Source organism: Lactuca sativa, chromosome 4 (genome assembly GCF_002870075.4).
Source record: "Lactuca sativa cultivar Salinas chromosome 4, Lsat_Salinas_v11, whole genome shotgun sequence".
Classification (NCBI taxonomy): domain Eukaryota; kingdom Viridiplantae; phylum Streptophyta; class Magnoliopsida; order Asterales; family Asteraceae; genus Lactuca; species Lactuca sativa.
In genome coordinates, this window is record NC_056626.2 from 124,988,921 (window position 1) to 124,995,435 (window position 6,515).

Genomic DNA, 6,515 nt, shown 5'->3' on the forward strand with positions numbered 1-6,515 from the left:
AGAAAGCTCTACCACTCTTCCACACCCTGAAAGGGTGTGTCGAGAAAAGTTACTTCAAATGAATGAAAGAAGCAGGTGCAACTTTCCAATGACTAAAGGAATCCCTTCGCTAGCTACCAACAATGATGAGCCCCTCCCGGGAAAAACCTTACAAATATACCTTGTAACGGCTGATGAAGCCATTTCATCGATACTAACGGTAGAAAGAAACAAGAAGCAGTTATCAATACATTTCGTAAGTAGGGCATTACAAGGCCCCAGAATCAGCTACCCAGTCCTGGAAAATTATTGTTGGCCGTAATCTACATGGCTAGACGCATGTGTCGCTATTTTCAAGCACATAAAATCGAAGTGTTGACCAGCTTCCCAATAAAACAGGTCATGTTATGGCCCGAAAAGTTAGGATGTCTAGCGAAATGGGCGATAGAGCTAGGCGATCACAACATAGATTACCGCCCCCAGAATAGTATAAAGGCGCAAGCACTAGCAGACTTTTTGGTAGAAATACCAGACACGCTTAGAGGAATACCAAAGGCCTTACCAGCAGATCCGCTAGAACTCGACGCAAGCAAAGAAATATGGGAATTACACACCGACGACGCAGCAAGTAAGGAGGGTTGGGTGCAAGCCTTATCCTCAAAAACCCCATGGGAGATGAAATAACATATACCTTGAGATTCGACTTTCAAGTTTCGAACAACGAGGCAGAGTACAAAGCGCTTTTTGCAGGCCTCCGACTGGCACAATAAGTCGGCGCAAAACATCTCTAGGTTTTTAGCAATTCGCTACTGATAACCAACCAGGTTAATGGCACTTACGAAGCCAGAGATAGAAGAATGCTAAAATACATGGAAAAGACACGACAGTTGGTGCATTCGTTTAAAAGCTTCGAAATCAAGCAAATACCCAGGGGGGACAACACAAGGACCAAAGCTTTTAGCAAGCTGTCCTCGATGTCCTTTGACCACCTAACCAAGAAGGTACTTGTAGAGGTCGTGGGAGAAAGGAGTATCGACAACAAACGAGTCGATGCCATCGCAGAATCGCCGAACTGGACCAAGCCATACCTATACTGTTAGCATTAGGGATGAAAGTGGGTCCAAACCCGGACCGGATGGACCCGGACCCAGAAAACCCGGAACTGGTTAACGGGATTTTTTAGACCCGAAAACCGGACCGGTATATAGGAACCGGTTCCAGTTCGGTTCCGGGTAAAGTGGGTCTAGAACCGGAAAACCCGGAAACATCAAAGTGGGTAGGTTGGAATCGGATAAAGTGGGTTTAGAACCGGAAAACCCAGAAAAACCGGAATTTTTTGTTAATTACTTACTACTTAGCGGGTTGAACTTTGAAAATTTTTATATTGATATCCCGACTTTGGGGGATTGTAACTCATTGAATATGAAACCAAAATTAACAAAATTATAGTCAAAAATCATATACAAACTCTAAAATACACTCTGGAAAAAACCTCATGTGAATCCGACTTTAAACGATTATGATATTCATGTGTTAACATTTTCACATAATACAAGGTACAAAAACAAATAGCTGAAAAGTTGAAAATTTTCAGTTTTGATATCCCGACTTTAGAGGACTGTAAATCATTGAATGTTAAACCAATAATGACAAAATTATAGTCTAAAATCATGTATAAATTGTAAAATACAAGTTGGAAAAAACCACATGTCAATCCGACTTCAAACGAATTAGATATGTATGTTTTAAAACTTTCACCGAATACAAAAAAACTAAAAAATTAAAACCTTCCAACTTTGATATATCAACTTTGGGGGACTGTAAGTCAATGAATATAAAACTAAAAATGGCAAATTTATAGTCTAAAATCATGTACAAACTCTAAACTACATGTTGGAAAAAATCGTATGTCAATCGGAGTTGAAACGAATGAGATATGCATCTTTTAAACGTTTCACAATAAACGGTTCCGGCCCTAAAAGTGGTTCCGGTTCCAAAAACCGGTTCCGGTTTTTAGACCCGGTTTACCCGGACCCGATGGACCCAAACCCGAATTACTTGGAACCCGGATAAAGCCAAATTTTGAACCCGGAACCGGAACCAGTTCGATATATTTCGGTTCTAACGGTTCCGGTTCCAGTCCGATTCCGGTTCCGGTTCTAAATCTCATCCCTAGTTAGCATCACGGGGTCCTTCTAGATGATCTGGAAGAGGCCAAGCAAACAAAAATCAAGCCCCCCCAAGTCTCCGTAAAAGTCATGCAACTGTACAAGAGAGGCTACCTAGCGCCTTGGCGCAGATGCATCTTTCACGAGGAAGGCCAAGCTCTCCTAGAGGAGAGCCATTTAGGCGAAGTCAGAGCAAATAAGGGATCACGGGCACTCACAGGCAAGATACTACGTTTAGAGGTGTATTGGCCCAACGTAAACAAAGACGCGATGAGGGTCACAAGGAAATGCTCGGAATTCCAGGCGTTTGCCCCGTTCCAGAACCAGCCTGCAACAACCATGACCAACATCAATAGCCCATGGCCCTTCCACCAATGGGGCATTGACATCGTGGACCATTCCTGACGTCTCAAGGGGGATTGAAGTTCCTGCTGGTTGCGGTCGACTACTTCACAAAGTGGATCAAGGCGGAACCCCTAGCCATGGTTACAAGCAGGTAGATGATCCGATTCGTGTGGAAAAACATCCTAATCTGGTTCGACACCCCCATGGTCCTAATAAGTGACAACGGTAGACAGTTCGAGGGAAGCCCCTTCAAAGAATGGTGCGGGGAAAAGCGGATTTGTCATTGCTTTACCTCGGTCGCACACCCCCAGGTAAACAGCCAGACTGAAGTATCAAACTGGACCATCATGAATAGTCTCAAGAAGCGCCTAATAAGAAAAAGGTCTGGACAGAAGAGTTACCAACAGTACTGTGGTCATACTGCACCACCGCGAGGTCAGGAATAGGGGAGACTGATGGGTTTTAGCCATAAGAACTTTCCTATGTGCGCATGCAAAACCCTAATGCTTGGATCTAGGCTTTCTAATAAACATGCTTTGAATCCAAGACTTCTAATTACTAGTTAGGTTAAACAAGAACATTAAAACAGATCTAGAATCATACCTTTGAGTTCCTTGTTGATCTTGAGGTCTTGGAGCTTCTAGAGTCACAAATGTCACTCCTCTAATGGCTTACAAACACCAAAGCAAGGAGGATGATTTGAGAGAGAGGAGAGGGGAGGAATTCGACCAGAGTTCTCTTGCTTAATCAGAAGTGTCGAATTCCCTATGCCATGGGGTCTATTTATACTTGTAGATTCCTTAAGGATTACAGATAAGTCCCTATCAGATAATCTTCTCTTAAGGCTATCCAAATCCATTCCTAGATAACTCTAATGGACGATTTTAGCTATCCTAATCCTCTTAGAATTCGTCCATAGTATATCCAAATGGATTTACAGTTTAAAGCTTAACTATCAAACAATTGACAGTTTATACCCCTTTATTTAATTAATCTCTTTAAGTCACCAAATTAATTCTAATTAATTCTATGACTTATATTAATCAAATAACATATATATTATTCATTATATTATTCCCATAATATATTAATAATATTTATTCTCTCTTAATAAATCATCCTATCAAGTTGCTATGGTGAAGGCAACCCAAAAGGACCATGCACAACCGAATATAGTTACAGCCTTAGACACTATTCCAACAGTCTCCCACTTGGATAAGTCTAGTAACTATACAAGTACAATTCGGTTTGCAATCGTAGCTCTCAAAGACGCTGTCAACTCTGATCTAATCAATCTTGTCCTTCAGATAAGGGAACGTACAGTCCTCTGTTAGATATCATGCTGACAATCCTATGGAATGGTTAGTCAAGCATTTAGGTTTCTCGATCTCTGATTTATTTGACATAGAACTTAATCGAACACATCAATTCAGTTCTGACCGGGCCCGGCACATAAGTCAAATCAAATCATCGAGCGGCCGAGATATCGCTTTTACCTTATTAGATAAAAGTTACAGATAAACTTCGACTTATATGCATTTACTTATTCATTTACCAACTATACACAACAATACGTTTTATAACACCAAGTTACTGATGCGTTTTCGTATTATCAATGTACAATCAATTAACAAATAATAAACCATATATCTAGGTTTTAAGACTATATGATATTATCGTCTTGCGATCACCTTTTATATCTTATTCCATAAGGTGATTCCAGCAAGCGCGGGTTTATTCCAATGCTCAAAACTAGTTCATAAGCACTCATGAACGTTGCAGCAATCCTTTGCTATGTCTAACGTCATTTAGACATTCTACACACCAATTCACGACAATCTTCTTTCATATCTACTTCCAACATATGAACGATTGTGGACCATTTGAATAATTCGATTATTCCTAATAACCTCAATTATTCTGGAAGTCAAAACATGCAAAGTGAAACAATAGCTAAACAATTAACATAAGACAGTAACATTACTCATAAATAAAACTCCTTTATTTAATCATCAAATGTTAATTACATTTATCTATTACACGTTTCTAATACTATCTAATCTATGCTAATATCATCCTTCAGCCCAATACTCCTAGCATGCTGCAAGTGCTTAACCCTACTCAGTCCCTTCGTAAGCGGATCTGCTGGGTTATCTTCTGATGATATCCTCTTAACTACGAGTTGTCCTTCTTCTACACGATGTCTAATGAAGTGATACTTTCTGTCGATATGTCTTGATCTACCATGATCCCTCGGTTCCTTGGTTAAGGCAACCGCACCTTCGTTATCACAGACAATCTCCATTGGCTCCTTTATGGCAGGTACGACTCCAAGATCACCAATGAAGTTCTTTAGCCATATTGCCTCCTTCGACGCTTCGCTCGCTGCAATGTACTCTGATTCGCACGTTGAATCAGCTACGGTTTCCTGCTTGGAACTTTTCCATGTCACTGCTCCTCCATTTAGGGTAAAGACCCAGCCCGACTGCGAACGGTAGTTGTCCCTGTCGGTTTGAAAACTGGCGTCACTATACCCTCGCACCTTCAAGTCATCACTTCCTCCGAGGACTAAGAACCATTCCTTCGTTCTCCGAAGGTACTTAAGGATATTCTTCACCGCTATCCAATGGGCTTTGCCAGGATTCCCTTGATATCTGCTAACCATGCTCAAAGCGAAGGCTACATCAGGGCGAGTACAAGTCATAGCGTACATGATTGAGCCAACTGCGGAAGCATATGGTATTTGGCTCATTTCTGCTATCTCAGCTTCGGTACTCGGACTTTGAGTCTTACTCAATTTGGCATTACTTTGTATCGGTAGTTCTCCCTTCTTTGAGTTTTCCATACTAAAACGTTTTAGTACCTTCTCTAAGTAAGTATTCTGACTAAGTCCAATTAGTCTCTTACTTCTTTCTCTTATTATCCTTATTCCCAAAATGTAAGAGGCTTCTCCGAGGTCCTTCATAGCGAAGCACTTCCCGAGCCAGGACTTTACCTCCTGCAGAGTCGGGATGTCGTTTCCTATGAGTAATATGTCATCGACATATAGAACGAGGAAGCTTACTATACTCCCACTGGCTTTGACATATACACAAGATTCGTCTTCGCTTCGTACAAATCCAAACTCTTTGACTTTCTCATCGAAACAAAGATTCCATCTGCGAGATGCTTGCTTAAGTCCATAAATGGACTTCTCAAGCTTACACACTCTATCCGGATGCTTCGGATCCACAAACCCTTCTGGCTGAGCCATGTAAACATCCTCAGCCAACTTTCCGTTAAGGAAAGCGGTCTTGACATCCATTTGCCAAATCTCATAATCATGAAATGCGGCAATTGCTAACATCACTCTAATAGATTTAATCTTCGCAACTGGTGAGAAGGTCTCATCATAGTCAACTCCAGGAGTTTGAGTAAAGCCCTTCGCGACCAATCGCGCTTTATATGTGTGTACGTTCCCATCCACGTCGGTCTTCTTCTTGAAGATCCATTTGCACCCAACGGTCTTACGTCCGGGCACGTAATCAACCAAATTCCAAACTTGGTTATCATACATGGATTGGATCTCGCTATCCATTGCCTCTTTCCACTTTACAGACTCCGGGCCTGCCATGGCTTCCTTGTAGCTATTAGGTTCATCAAGATTTACTAGTGTACCATCACTAATATACGTGTCCCCTTCGGTAGTAATATGAAAGCCATAGAACTGGGGATGAACTCTAACTCTATCGGAACGTCTAAGAGGTAAGGATTCGTCAATTGGTTCAACCGGAGTTTCCTCCTCGGGTTGAGTGCCAGCGGTAGAGGTTCCTTCATCCATCGACTCTTGAATCTCTTCAAGTTCGATTTGCCTCCCACTGTCTCCTTGGCTTATGAGTTCTCGCTCTCGGAAAACTCCTCTCCTCGCAACGAAGACAACATTGTCCTTCGGTCTATAGAAGAGATATCCAAAGGATGTCTGCGGGTAGCCGATGAAAATACATCGCTCACTTCGAGGTTCAAGCTTGTCGTGAGTATCTCGTC